The sequence below is a fragment of the Pleurodeles waltl genome, chromosome 11 (assembly GCF_031143425.1).
Source record: "Pleurodeles waltl isolate 20211129_DDA chromosome 11, aPleWal1.hap1.20221129, whole genome shotgun sequence".
Classification (NCBI taxonomy): Eukaryota; Metazoa; Chordata; class Amphibia; order Caudata; family Salamandridae; genus Pleurodeles; species Pleurodeles waltl.
Window position 1 is genome coordinate 171,038,141 of NC_090450.1, and position 15,364 is coordinate 171,053,504.

The window sequence follows — 15,364 nt, forward strand, 5'->3', positions numbered from 1 at the left end:
CAAAATGTAACGACCTCCATTACTAGCAAACCAGCTTAACAAAAAAAAAAATATATCTTGGGAGTCGTCCTTTGGGTTAGCTGTATTTTGGGCATTAGAAAAACATTTTTAACTTTCCACTTGACTAAATACGTAGAGTTTCCCATGTAACATATATACGGAAATCGAATACCAACCACACTCAGAAGACAATGCATTACACAAGTTCACCGAGCAAGTTGATTTTAAAAATAGTTAATAAAAATAAAATATCTAAAAACATTTTCAAGTAGTTTTTCCGAGACCAAAAACGTTACTATGTTTAACCTGGAAGTTTCTACAAGGATAGCACAATTTATGCGGTGTCGGAGGAATAAGGACCAAGGAGGCAGGGGTTTCAGTGGAGGGTCCTGTATCATCTGTAACTTCAAACTACCAAACAAATCACGGGTAAAGAAAAATACCGAGAAGCAAGTTCACCATTAAGTGTAGTCAAGATAAACGTTTAACGGTGTATAATATACTCCCGGTTACCAAGTGCAATGACATGGTTCTTAAGGTACGTTCTCGCATTTGGGTTGCTCAGTTATTTACTGTAAACATTCATATGCAGACAAAGAAATTGTACAGATCGAGGTCTAGAAGGGCAAACATTTGCATAATTCCAGTTATTAGTCAATCTTATTCTGTAACTAAAGGAAGCAAGTGAAAGTGAGTGTAGACAGACATTTTTACGCATGTCGCCAAACAAAATACGGAAAAGTAGAAAACAAAAGAGACGTCACTAAAAAGGTTCATTGGAATGTATCGTTCAAATATTGAAAAGCTGAGCTTTCAATTTCTGAATAGTGTACTAAAATGTGATTTTTACCAACAGGCTTTTAGAAGCGTGGAGCTCTTACTTAATGGAAAATTTAAATGCAGCTGCTCTAGTCCAGCCCCAAGTTGTATTTATCGGTATGCGGCAATACTGATACTTTGAATCGTTTCATAACAATCATGTACTTTCTCCCAAATGACCCTTACTCAAATGATCAACTGACATTCTAGGTCTGGCGTTTTCGATGCTAGGGTATGTTTTTTTTTTTTTGCTTTATTTATGCTTTAAAGTGTCATTAATATACACACACAGGGGCCACTGTCCCCATCCAAATAAAAATAACTCATTCCTCTTGAGTGACTAAGGAGGTTCAAAGTATGCTTGCTTATTGTATTTACATTTGATATTTACTTAAATAGCACCTAGTTATAGTACTTGCAGTTTAGGTGTACAATTAGGTTTCAAACTATTTCTGCTTCCTTGTCATTCAAAGGTGTTATTAAGTCTTTAAAGTGACACTAACACTATAGCTAACTGCAGTGTCTGTGCTTGTTTAAGGTGGTGATTTATTATTGTGTCCTTCACAAACAATGACAGCAAAATGCATAACAGGACGGACAGGCATGTTATTTAAAAAACATGATTAGTAAGAAAAGCCACAAATGTAAAATTTACTAACCCCATTTGGTGGCCATTTTTAGGCAGTGAATATTTTTCTTTTTTTTCCCCCTTTTTATTTTATTTTTGTTGTTGCAAGTTTTCCCAAAATTAGCCAAAAATGTCACCATGGTATCAACTTGGCAAGGCCAGACCAATTGCCTCTACCAATACTTATTTGAAAGGCATACACCAATTTAAGCCTTCATTCTTCTCGGGCATAAATTAGGAGTTTGCTGTGAAACGTGCCTTATCTCTGTGTTAAATTATAGCACACGACGATTCCTATACTTAGTAAGGCACAACCTTGCATAAGTAAGGAGCACAATCGGGGACCTAGATCCTTAAGCAGAAATACGTCCCTGACCGCAGGTGAGCACTCTTTTTGGGTCGAGCCTGCGTTGCATGCGCTCGCGCATGCGTATCGCAGCGAGACGCTTTAGGTATTAGAAAAGGGCTTGGAGCCCTGTCGACATCACGTCAGTGTTTTTCATTGGTTTGTGGGCTTGCCTAGTAAAATCTGCTTGCTTTCATTAGTCGAAGGCATGCATACGTCATGCCTTTTCCGGTGGCTAGCCCTCCTCGAGCGCAGCGACCAAGTACAGAAAACATGCGAGGCTCGCCGTTTTCTGTCCGGCTCGTGGACTACTTTTTCTCTATTTTCTTAGCGCGATTTTGCTTGGCAGAAGTCGAGCGCTTTACACAGTTAATTGCACTTTTTAGGGTTACGTACATAAAAGCACTTTTGCCAATAGATGAAAAGTCGGGTTAGGAGTTTACAACGCGATCAGCTCCAACATGAGCAAACGCGAGACCCGTTTCATTGCAAATGTTGGTTTCTCTTCTTCCTGATCCTTCCCGGGTTCCAGTGGAGACCTCTGCAACATATTCAAGAAACGTAGTTCAAGTCTGCTGCCGAGCCATATCTCAAAGGCAGTATTAAAAAAAAATACTTTAAAAGAAAACATGCTAGGAAGCTCAAGTATGTGCACAATACCTTACAAGAAACATGCAAATTCGACTGACAAAGGAAAAGAGTAAGGAATGTGCCCTTCTGTACATCATCTACTTTGGTATCAATCAGCTGCATATTCACATGTGCCGTTGTCAGCTCTAAAAATAGGCATGTAAAGATGGGATGTAAGATACACACGAAAGAAATGTATATGCAAGGAAGTTTCTCTGATGAATGAATTCTCCAATTCAAGCTGTGAATAGTGAAGTGTTATGTTTATGTATTGCATGAACCTTACCATTGTATCGCTGCCCCCCCCAAACACCCTCCTATACCACAACTCTTGCTTTACTCATATGCCAAATAGCTTAAAGTTCATGCTATTTTGAAAGCAGCTTTGACATTGACATTGCCTTTGCCTTACATACAGCATTCACCTACCAGCTAGTCACCAGTCAAGGTTTTAAAGCAGGGGCATTTTCCAGTGGAAGGATATCGATACACACTTGATAAGGACCACTGACGTTGTGATACAAAACAGCCTCCAAATTGATGATAACTGGGTACAACCCACCATAGAAAGGAATGGGATGGCACCGGAGTCCTAGGCAAATTACTGCTAGGTAAACTTGTTTTACATTAAGCTCTTTGACAAGCTGATGTGTATAATCTAGGCATACATATGCAATCACATTTAATGCAAATCAGAGTACAATTGGGCTATCAAAAGCAAAAGGTCAAAGAATCCAACCATAAGGTCAGTAAGTGTCAGCAAATATACTATTATCCAAATTAATGTTTAAACCACATCACCACCACAGGATTGTCTTTAGTTGTACTGCAGGTTTCAACTTTGGAACAGCAAGCACTGATCCTGAACACCAACTAATCTACTACAAAATCTAATCATTAATGTTTTTTACTGAAATAGAAAGTATAGACATTCGTAACTCAAATTTAGAAAATATTGAAGTAGGTAAACATTTCTAAGTGTAAACATTTATCTGTAGCTTAAAAATATTGATAAAAATGAATTTGCTTCATGTACTGCAACACTTGAAAGCCTGAGTTTCAAAATAGATATCCATGCATGTACATAAAAGGGACGCTATATAATACAATATTATCTCTCTTACTTCCCATATATATGATAACCTTTTTATGCAATTATGTACCTATGTCTTAGCTCCTTTAATCCCACTGTAGCTATATAAAATCACCTCTCTTCAAATCACTACTCTATTTCTCATCCTACACCTCTTCCAAAATATCCTCTACTCAGGATGATCCCATTCCTCATTTTACTACTATGATGTCCAAAATAACCCTTTCTAGAGTCTTTCCTTCTCTATTGCGCCTTTATCCTATTAAATCCAACTAATAGGCTCATCTCTATTGGATAAAACGGTGTCGTCAAAAAGATCCTGTGCATGGTTAGTAATAGAAACGTACGGCACCCTTAAAGTTAAAGACTTGGGAAGTTTGTACAGCCAAAAGGCAAAATTAAAGATGCTGCGCTTTCGTTTTGGAGACTTGCAAGCACATCTTAACGCTCCTGTTTGGAAGAGAACAGCAGAGTCTGCATGCCGCCTTGCAACTACCCCCAAGGAAGACATGTCATATTGTTTGCACCTGTCCAGCCCTAGTGTCTGAGCGGAGAGGGCTGTTGAGACAGTTTTTCATAAGAAACTCAATTCGTACATGCCAGCAAGCAGTAAAAGTATGTTTAAGGGGAAGATCTGATGTTCTGCGCCAAATTTGTAAAGTCTGTCGATTGCAGTGTCAAAATGAGCAAAGCAGGAGTTACAATGGCAACCTAGTGGCAGGTCTGCATTTTTATATAGGATGCGAGGATTAGTTTAGTTAGGACCATATACAATATAAGAATAAGGTGCCACATCTAAATATTTAAATTTGATTCAATTACATTTTCAGGTCATGAGAGGAAGTCTTAAGGGGATACAAGCATAGTTTTTGTGGCGTTTTGTAAGATATATGCACACCAATTTTTCTTGACCCTTTTGCACTGAATTGACCTTCATGGTGAAAACGTTATTGGTGGGAGGACCTCAAATGCTGCTAAATTATATTGGAATAAGGACCATGCTGCTAAAAATCTAGCATGCTACCACAAATTGGTCAGTAACTATTTTGGCTACTGTGCATGTATGTGGTGTATAGCTGGTAGTCTAGGAGCTTTGGCACCCCCTTGCATGGAGCAGGGTTAAGTATTAAAAACACAAAAAATAAAGATGATTCATGGCAACTGGGTGTGGACATGGATGATCTTAATTGACATCTATGTGGTGACACCATAAACAAAGGCTTGTGTGGTTCCAGTTCAATTTAATTTCAGACATCTGTTTCGAACAGACCTGTACAAGATCTATTCATTTAGGAATACTCTATGTCCTCATCGATCATCAATATGCCAAGCTAACTGTGAAGGGCAAACAGATTGTTAAACTTCTAAGGCAAGCTGCAGATATAGTAAAATAAGATAAACTTAGCACTTGCTCACTGGTATGGACCACAATAATGTAGCCAGTCTCGCTGGAAGAGGATACAAAATATTTTGCTGAGAGGAACTGGGTAGGCAGTAGTGGCTCAGGAGCAGATTACAGGTCCCATGCTATTGGCCTAATATAGTTTGTGTGGCCAGCCAAAGGCTGGGTTTTCTGATTACCATCGTTACTGAGAAATATTTTTGTGTGTTTGTGTGTGTGTATGGTGGGGGGGGGGCTTCAGTGGGTCTCTCAATACTGTCTTGGACAGTTTCTTACGAGGCAGTTTGGGAATCTGAGTTAGGGTCATGTCACTCAAACAGCTTTTGTGCAGCACAACTCAGATTAGCTCTATGGTAACACTGTATCCTAAGTGAGATTGCTCAACTGCCTTAAGTTGCTACTTTTAACAATTGCCATGGATGGGGCTGTAAAAAAACAAATATGGCATATTGTGACCTGTGCATGATAGGCAAAGTGCAGGGGTGTGATATCTTCACCAAAGCAACGAGCACACCAAAAAAAAAAAAAAAACACCCCTCCCCCACTGCCTTAAATGATCTGCTTTAGTCCAACTTTTTTTTTTTAGTAATGTACTTTACAACTAGCCAATAGCAAACAATGAAGCAGTAAGACTGGTTATTGAAACTGTCTCCTTGAATCTGCATAAGATTGAAACCCACTTGATAAGAAGTGATTTTTCGCAGGCTGTTCTTGGGCCTTCTAGGATGACACTGAGTTTGGGTGATGTGAGAATACCAGATGGGTGGGAACTGATTGTGCTTGTTACACCATTATTCACTGTGGGAATTTGATGCCTGGAGAATAACAAAACTCAGAGATTGGATGCAAAGCTCAATACCACTTACCACCTAATTCTGTTTTTTTACTATGAGAGCCGGGTTTTAAAGTCTGTCTAATTGTTAGGTCCAAACACTGAATCCCAGATTGACCTCCAGTGCTACAATGTCAACCCAAATGAGGCTCCTGCAAGGCTGAAACATCTGCAGCGCGGCAGGTGCAAATTTGTAGGCTGGTAGAGGTACTACGAGAAGCTAGGGATTCACTGCTCCTTCATCCCTCTGGTTCTGAATAGATCTGGGATCTACAAACTCCATTGGAGATGAGACATGCAAGTTGCCACCCCTCTCCTTGAGGACCAAGAAAGGATCCTGCTCCAAAAAAGCAGTTACCAAGTGACAGCAGAACGAGTCTCAACTAATTATTCTGGTCTCTGAGAAGATGGCCTCCTTTCCACATGGAAGCAAGCACATAAAAGACTTGCATTTGTAAATGGGACTTTCCTAGCGACTTGCCAATGGATGACAGGAATCCTACTCCTTGAGTGGCACAAATAAACCAGTTTCCCTCTCAGTACACGCCGAGTATCAAACAGACACTTTGAGTCATACATTCTCATGTCTAAACTGACACTTCTTTAAGCTCGTGCTGAAAAAATATTCACAATTTCTTCTGTTGTGACTTCACTCCAATGCCCCATAATAAGTACTGACTTGATCTTCAGCAGCAATGTAATGTACTGGCTACAGCTTCTGAACTCAAAAACCCTTTTTCAGGGTCGAAAGAAAAACTGGGGAGAAGCCATAAAAATTTAAACTTTGCAATGGCCTGAACTGCAAGCCAGTGTTCAATAGCATAAGGGGAATCAGGTGACATAGTAAGTACCATTAAGGCACAACATGCTAGTTCAACATTAAGCCTCACAAACTGAGCTTTCAAAGCAAAAAATTATATTATGACGCTTTCTGTGGAAAATTAAAATTATATACACATATATATGGATTAGCAGAGAGGACAGTATCTTTATAAATGCAAGATTGATTTAAAAAAACAGTTACACCTTCTTACACTTCTGCTCTCGTGCTACAGAGTTACAATTCTTAACATAACTGCCTAGTTACCTTAAACAACTGACACGGGCACCCAAATCTAACTGACTCCACTTCAAAATTGTAACATTGAGAGAAGACGGAGTAGAAGAAATGGCATACTGTTAATTGTGGCAGCCATCGTGCATAGGGCACTTGCATCACAATATTGTTTGTTCAATTAATAATTACTTTTGCTATTTCTTTTAGTATATCAAATCAGGTTTTTCTCCAGAGAGGAATATTTGTGGTGATAAAACCCCATAACAACGCTTCCAATACATACCTGACTAATGGGATTTGCATCATCTTTCAAGGGGATTTGAATACCACGAACCGTTCAATAAGCATTTATTCAATACGAAATAACAGCTCTGTCCTCTTTAGAGAGTTTTAAGTATTACAGAATTATTCAGTGCAAACTAGAAATTCAACACATTTTCAAGAACCAGTGATGGAAAATAAAAAAAAATACAAAAACAATCATAATTAACATTTCAATTTTAAGAGATCCTTTGCATTTTATTTAAGACAAAATAAATCCTACCATTCTTATATACAGCACTTGTATTATAAGAATATCAGCATCAGGCTTAAGGTGTGACAGATTACTGGTGCTCAGTCCAAGTCTGCAGTACCCGAGGATAAATACCATCCCTGGCAATGACAGATACCATGTGTAGCAGCATTTACTAGGATCCTTAATTATTATTCCGATTTTCACTCTGTAATGGGGATAGTGTGCAATTGGCTGTTTTTCAACCAGGATGTGTGAAAACTCAGAACATGCCTCCCCATGTCCAGATGTGGACACACACTCAATTTCCCACTGGCGTCATTAGACTCCAAAGGTACGTAGAATCTTTTCTATTCCCCACATGTACAGACCCAGGCACCAAACGGGAGAGCGCTACCAAAACCTGTTAACAAAGCCATACACAGCTGTTACCAACCATACACAACTTATTAAATAAATATTCAAATCACTAGCTAAACAGAGGACCAAGAATTATGGAGGGATTGGAATATTCGCTTGGCTTTAATTTCAGGAAAAGAAAAAAAAAAAAAAAAAAAAACACACCTGAAAATCCCAGTTGTAAACTCAAATGTACTGCCTTACTACAATATTTTTTAAGCATGATCACCTAGAGAATAGGGACGGTGCTGTTGCTTCTATATTCAAAAAAGGGTTTTGAAGGTGACTCTGTAGTCAGCCAGACATTGCAGACACCAAATTCGTGAAAACAGAGCTTATAGTTTATCTTAGGTGTTGTATGAGGTTACCTTTTGTGTATCGGCTGCATATGCAAGATTTTTCTTGTCCGTTATGCTAGACTGTGTTACTCCCCTGGCTGTAAAAACAAATTCCTTGGTTTTACTTGGGGAAAATAATTTATATGTAGACTGAACACTAGACAAAAACGTGCATCTTTTGAGAATGGATGTCAAGATCTTCATTTCCAGCATCATGTGTTGCTCGACTCATGTTAAAGGACAAAGGATGGAAATCACTTTAGGCCTCCGCAATTAGTGAAAACTGCTTAGTGACCCTTTTTTATTTTGTCAGGCCATTTAACAGTGAATTTTTGAATCCCATCCCAACTCAGCACTGTTCCCAGTTTCTGCAACATTGTAACCCATTCTCAAGTAGAGCATGGTATGCCACACATTTTTCTGCTTCTCAACATTAGTGCCGCTGTCGTTCTCTGTAAGTTGAATCTCCCCCCTTTGAACAGTGATACTGCTTTTAAGGAATATAAATCATGACACTCCTGGACTTTGGATTCCACATTCCCTTTAAAAAACGAAGACTTAGCATAGAATATGACCTTCAGCTCCCTTGGATGACTGCAGGAGTAAGAAAAGGATACGCAGGTGTCTAACCTAAGTGAAGAGATGATTTTACACCTCAGGATAGGGCTATCAACGCCAAATGACTGTTGCATTACAACTGGTCAGAGCGATTAAGTCTCTCGTTAAGGGCTGCGGACACAGGGGGATGGCAATATGCCTAAGGAAATATTTTGCATTTTAAAAGAGCTTCAGCAACCGAGACGGTTGTCAAAATACCTGTATTTTCTCGCAACAATAATGTGAGAACTCCTCTGATGATACAATTCAGAAAATAAGGCAGACTATTTCAAGATCAGTATTCAGTCAGTTTGGACAGTCAGTGCGTTATGACAACAGGCCACAGCTCCTACAATTCCCACCACTTATGGAAAATTGTCATAGAAAAGGGTTTTAACATTAAGACAGATTCTCCTTCTGATATATGTCTAGTGTAATTCCTTAGATTCATTGTACCAGTCATGGTATCAGATTGAGTAATGAATAGCTCTTTAAAATTGGGAGCTGTAACAGGGGCCTGGGTTCTATCTCTTCAAATGAAACCTAATGTAGAACCACAGTTACTGGCTAACTATCATCTAATCTGTAGGTTACTGAAGCCAAGATTTCAGAAGCACATACTAACAATCGCTCTTGCTTTATGAAGATGCTAATGTGTTTGACAGTCATCAATTTGGCTTCCTTCAAAGACAGATTACTGAATAAGTGCCGATTTGTGCTTTATTAAAACACAATCTGGTTAGGCTGGTGATGTTGGTTTTACTAGATCTTTCCATGCCTTCGACATGGTCTCCCATAAAACTATTAAGGAGGTTGAAGGCTGGAGGACTGGGTGGTCAAGCTCTAAATTAGGTGTGTTTCATTTTGTCTGACAGAACACAAGCAGTGATTATTCCTCCATCTACATCAACGGAGAAAAGTCTTCTTTGTGGCATTCCTCAGGGTTTAGTTTTGAGCCCCACTCTATTTTGTATGTGGTGCCTCTGGCAGACAATATTGTTTGGCTTCCTTTATTTTGATTGTGCCGATAATCATCAGACTACAAGAGGATTCAGCCACATCAACGATAAGACTCATGGGCATGCATGGTGCTTAATTCTTCAACATTGAATTCTACTAAGACCAAAGTTTTGTTTTTTGGTGAGGTTTTGTTATGGGATGCCAATCTTGTTGTCATACTGGACATAACTCTCTTTCCAGAAAACCATCTCAAAACCGTTGTACACCTGTATGCTGCTTCTCAAAGTCCTTAGGAAATCTTTGGCTCCTTTACCCAAAGAATGTCAGAAGACAATAACTTATGTCTCCAATATAGCAAGGTTGAATTATTGCACTTCCATTTTTTCCTAGAACTCCCTCAGAAAAAGCTGGCTAAGATAAAGGTAATTCAAAATGTGACTGCACGTCTCCTCCTGTATGTTAAGAAGCTTAATCCTATTTCCCATCACCTCAGGCTTCTTCATTGGTTGCCAGTTAAGAGATATGGGTTGAAAGCGCCCAGTTTCAACACCCCAAGTACATTAAAATGTTTAGCAGTTATGTTCCTGTTCGGTTACTGAGAGTCTCTAGTTAAATTGATAAAGATCATGCAAATTAATAGGGCTGGATTAGCAGGGCGCTCCTTTCAATTTCTTGTGTACTTTGAAATAAACTCCCTTTCACATTTAAGACTTTTCCCTCTTACTTGGTTTTCAGGAAACACCTGGACTATTCACTTTTTCAACTGCAATGATTCACTGGTATTTTTTTCTCTTCAGTCCAGCACCAGGACACTCTATCTTGGCTAGAAGTGTGTAGTAGAATAAAAAGTAGAGAGTCTGCATAAACTGCAGAGATACTATGAAAGAAACCCAGGTCTCAAAAGGAGTGAGAAATTTAATAAAATATCTATTTGTCCATGGAACAGGTTGCTTGTTAATTCTACTAGTCTGGTAAAAAAAAAAAAATCTACTTGTCCCTTTGGTGTCATGTAGTGCAGCGACAAATTACGGCAGCAATTACGTAAGAGCTCTGATAATAGCCTTTTGGATTATGATACTGGTGGCATTGTGTGCTTTGAGACCAAAACATTTTTTTTCCTTTTTGCCTGTGTTTGGTACAATGGGGAAGGCCTGGCAGCTCCCACAAAAATGAAATGTTACAAAATCAATGTCAAAACAAGACAGGCATTGGCAAAACCAAAAGACTCACAAAAAACAATGTCTGATCAGTTGGCTTTGCCAGTGCTTGCTTATTTAGTTTCCCATTATCTTTTTGAAAATGGTTACACTGATTTTCCATTAGGCATTTTTTGGGAAATCCTAGCATGCATCAATACATTTTATTAAATGACACTTCAAAGAAATAGCACATAAAAATTATAGAAGTGACCCCCCCCCCCCCCCCCCCCAATCCCCTGGGTTTGTTTTCAGAACAATTTATTTTGAAAGCACAGAATGATCACTCTTGCTTACAAGCTTCTGCAAACATTTGCATCTAAACAGAGAGCATTCTGGGAGCATTATACTTAAGCGCCTATTGTAAAGCTTTTCAAAAGGTGTGTACTTTTTTTGTTTTTACTGGAATCACTGGCAGTAGTGCAGTGTAACACTAAAACGTTTATTTTACAACGCTCACCCTAGTAATGAAGGCTTTTAAATTAATGAACCATAAATACAAGTTTGAACAGAACATACCCACACACATCACCTCAACTACAGACCGTTCCCTTCTCTGTAAACTGGCAGCCAAAAGGTTTGTGCTGCAGGGGGGTTGGGCCTACCTATCCAAAGGACAAAAACATGAAAACTTGTTGCCCTTGACCCCAAAAAATATGTCCTGGTGTCTGGCGATAGGAATTTCACATCCCTGGTCTCAGCAAACTATCCCAGGTACTGGAGGACTAAAGGGAGCAACGAATGTGGTGGGAGAGCAAAGGGCGAACATACCGTAAATGCATAACTGGGGTTTGATGTTCCCAAGGACAGCATCTGTGGTACTAGTGACACAGGGCTACAGCATTTTTCTGTCAAACTAGCATAAGTATCTGCTTAGCTTAGCTAGAGTGGAGAAGTGTGGCTCAATGGTTAGAGCGGCAGACCCTGATGCAGAAATCTGGCCCGGGACCAGGGTTCAATCCAGGGTTTGGACTCAATTTCCTCAGACCTGATAATTCTCTCATCGGTGCCTAATCTAATTCATGGATCCCACTCTGTAACTCTGGGCAATAGCTTGCTTAATCTCCACAACGGCCCCAACAGCGCTGGGATGCATGGCTTCACCTTGGAGTTTGCCCAGGAGTGGGTACCTCACAGGGAAAAAGACAGGAGGGGTTCCACAGCGGTATGCGTACAGCGCCTTGAGACCCTAACGGGTGAGTAGTGCGCTATACAAGTACGAAGTTTACAGTTTACAGTTTTTAGCTTCCAGATCGTACGATCCTGCTAAGGAGAATGCAACTGGGCCTGGGATGGTGCAGGTGTAACTCATAGGTGCTAGAAAAAGAGTCGAGTGATCCAGTGGTTTCATCATCCTGAGGGTTACTAGCAAATGTACTTGACCAAGGAAGATGCACCATCTTTCTTGGTTAGACAGCCTCAATTGCTTAGGGACTGTAGAAAAATGAATTCAAACCTCTCCTACATGACCGAATTTGCCTATGGCTCTGCAGGCTCACCCAATGCGATGTCATCCCAGGGGTGAAAGTAAACAGTGGATACTGAAAAAACATTAAATACAATAAGAGGCATGACATAGGTTCCACTATACAGAAATCACGATGCAACAATGATGTGCCAATTTCGACATAAGAAGGAGTCTCCGAACGCCGCAAGGAGCACAGTACTCAGACAGTTAAAGCAGATGTGAAAATCGTGTGGAGATGTGAAAATATGCCCCTGTGCTTTGCTGACAGCGAAAAAGACAAGTCATTTTACAAAATGCAGTGGCAAACCACCACCCATTAATTAGGCTATGTATGCAGGAAATAGCATATAACGACAAGATGCTCAGCATGGTAAGCAAATTAAGTCTGTAAAAGGAATTTGTATGCAAAAAAATTACTTCAATAAAACCCTCATGGTCACAGCTTACAAGTTTGTTTCAAAACGGGCCACGGACACTCAAATTAATAACAGCCTCAAAGCATTAGGTCAGACACTGGGGCTTAGAAGAAAAAACGCTTTTTCACTGAAACATGGTAGTAAAAGAATGTGACCGGACTTCAAAAGCTATCAAAAACAGAATGGAAATCTTGAGTAGTTAGAATGGATAAAAGGAGGTTGGAGTTAATCTACTCAATTGTGTTAGAGTATAAAATGTGCTTGAGCAAAGGTGCACCCTGATGACAAGACGATGATAGCCTAAACTTACCATACCCAGTATGTGGCCTTGTTCAAGAGTTCTAGCCAACGAAAGCACTGTTATGGTAGAAAAACGACAAGGATCTTCAAAAGAGATCTAACTAAAAGCATTACTCCCTCGTTAGTGTGTGTTGCCGGGTAGATCAATGACAAAAAAGAGATAGCAAAATACTAAACAGGCAGGTGAATACCGTACACTGCAAAATGTAGAGTACATATTTCCTGTCCTCCCACTCCGCTTAATGAAGTGTGAACAAATGCAGGTTTCATATTCAAACCAGCTAAGAATTATTTGAAAAAAAGAGAGACTTGGACCACTTCCTAATCAGACATTGAAGTAATCCTCAAATGTTTAAGCTCGGTGGGAAGTTGGATAAGGACAGCCAACAGAAGCTATCACAAAGCAAGGAACAGCGAAACAGTTATTTCAAAGCCAAAGATGATATAGCTGCCTCCTATGATCCAGCCGTGAAATCTGCAAACTGATGAGAGGAAAAAGTTGAGAAGCTTGCACTCTACATCCTTAGAAATAGCAAGTCATCAGAAGGGTCTGTCTCAATAACTAAAAAGAGTGTTGAGGGAGAACACGTAGATAAAATGAGAAAAAAAAAATCCTGGACATCAACATCATAGTGCAAAGGGATGTCTCCTTGAGATAGGACCCAGCAACAGGGTTCAAGGTAACACTCCCACAGAACAACTAGAAAGTGTGGCAAAAAAAAAAAAAAAAAAACGCACACATGGACTTTCATGAAGAGGTTAAATAGTTCCCTAAGTGTGAGCAAACAAATGAAAAAGGCAAGTCATCCAATAAGAAAGACACTAAGAGGGAATTAAAAGACCAACTGGAAAGCAATAGACAAGCTCCAAGCCGACTCGAGGTTTTTGGAATAGCTCAAAGGAGTCTTTTGAGTACAAGCAGCTAAAAACAGTCTTCGAAAACTTTTAAAAATACTTGATGCACAACAGACCCATGGGAACAGACTAAGTATGTTTAATTTACACTTCCAGGTCAAAAGCCTGCAACTACCTTAGTAAATTGACCTTTCTAGTCTTCAGTCATCTATCATTGTGGCTAATAGGGAACTGATCAGCAGCTTAAAAAGCCAGGAGAACTTGCAGAGCTGAAACAAGCCACCAATTGGCCAAAGGATCTCAAACAACAAGAACAAATGACTGATAACAATTCTATGGTAACTGGCTTTGGGGAACTCAAACAGATAAGGCACCCTTGGAGTCTGGTAATACATGAAGCCTTTGCATTGGAGACTCATCATCTATCACTACATCAAGCTACTACGTAAGGTGTGAAAATCTAGAGCGGATGAGGTATGTTTAAGGCTTGACATTGCTTCCAAGAGCTCTATAACGGGATGTCTGAAAGCAAGCACAACCATCACCTTTAAAGGAGTACTCAAATGTACTGGAAACTGATGCTCCAATGGACAAGTTTTGGAAACATGAGAACAGAAAAGTTAATCGTACTATGTAGATTTCGTAGCTAAATGCCATGTTGTATGATCAGCTAGTAAACAGCATCATCTGTGGCCATTCGAGGGATACTGCAGTTGAGTAAGGGCAATCTACAGGGAGTGCAGAATTATTAGGCAAGTTGTATTTTTGAGGATTAATTTTATTATTGAACAACAACCATGTTCTCAATGAACCCAAAAAACTCATTAATATCAAAGCTGAATATTTTTGGAAGTAGTTTTTAGTTTGTTTTTAGTTTTAGCTATGTTAGGGGGATATCTGTGTGCGCAGGTGACTATTACTGTGCATAATTATTAGGCAACTTAACAAAAAAAAAATATATACCCATTTCAATTATTTATTATTACCAGTGAAACCAATATAACATCTCAACATTCACAAATATACATTTCTGACATTCAAAAACAAAACAAAAACAAATCAGTGACCAATATAGCCACCTTTCTTTGCAAGGACACTCAAAAGCCTGCCATCCATGGATTCTGTCAGTGTTTTGATCTGTTCACCATCAACATTGCGTGCAGCAGCAACCACAGCCTCCCAGACACTGTTCAGAGAGGTGTACTGTTTTCCCTCCTTGTAAATCTCACATTTGATGATGGACCACAGGTTCTCAATGGGGTTCAGATCAGGTGAACAAGGAGGCCATGTCATTAGATTTCCTTCTTTTATACCCTTTCTTGCCAGCCACGCTGTGGAGTACTTGGAAGCGTGTGATGGAGCATTGTCCTGCATGAAAATCATGTTTTTCTTGAAGGATGCAGACTTCTTCCTGTACCACTTCTTGAAGAAGGTGTCTTCCAGGGACTGGCAGTAGGACTGGGAGTTGAGCTTGACTCCATCCTCAACCCGAAAAGGCCCCACAAGCTCATCTT

General features: G+C 39.6%; 1 protein-coding gene across 4 annotated transcripts in view; it reads right to left on the reverse strand.

Annotated features, from left to right (window-relative positions):
* TSC22D2 (TSC22 domain family member 2) overlaps positions 1-15,364 on the reverse strand; it is a 134,912-nt gene that overhangs the window by 90,511 nt on the left and 29,037 nt on the right. The window lies entirely within an intron of this gene.